Here is a 520-nt window from a genome sequence, read left to right on the forward strand (position 1 = left end):
ACGAACACAAAACCAGATAGAACAAACAGATTCTATACGACAGATAAGAGCAAAGCGTTTAAGGGGATCGCTATTTGAGGGAAGTCATGTCCACTGAATGATGCTTCAGCTACAATAGTCTTCAGGCTCAGACATGACAGCCCTCGGCTGCCAACTCCATGGCTCTCCCACCCAGCAGCTTCACAGAGGGCAGCCAGCTTCCTGAGGCTTGGCTCCAAACTGGCTCCAGCACCAACACCTCCCGGCCCTGGGCCTCCATGCTGGCTCCTTCCCACGTGGCCCCACGAGTAAATCATGGATTCCATCTTACTCTGCTCTCAGTCACCGAACTTCAAGGCCTCCAGGCCTCCCCTGCCATGGGCCTTGGACAGGTCCAGCCCATCACATCCTTCATCCTGAGCCTTGTAGAGGAAGGTGTGAGGGTCATTGATCCCTTTCCTCCTAGAGGAATGCAAGTTTACACATCTAGATGTGTATAAGAGACAGGATCACGCCACTACACTCCACCTGGGTGACAAAG

The 520-nt window shown here is 53.1% G+C and overlaps 1 pseudogene; it reads right to left on the reverse strand.

Moving 5' to 3' along the window:
- The window catches only part of LOC105536953, a 46,078-nt pseudogene that overhangs the window by 353 nt on the left and 45,205 nt on the right, over nucleotides 1-520 (reverse strand).

The sequence above is a fragment of the Mandrillus leucophaeus genome, unplaced genomic scaffold, assembly GCF_000951045.1.
Source record: "Mandrillus leucophaeus isolate KB7577 unplaced genomic scaffold, Mleu.le_1.0 Scaffold166, whole genome shotgun sequence".
In the NCBI taxonomy this organism is placed as follows: Eukaryota; Metazoa; Chordata; class Mammalia; order Primates; family Cercopithecidae; genus Mandrillus; species Mandrillus leucophaeus.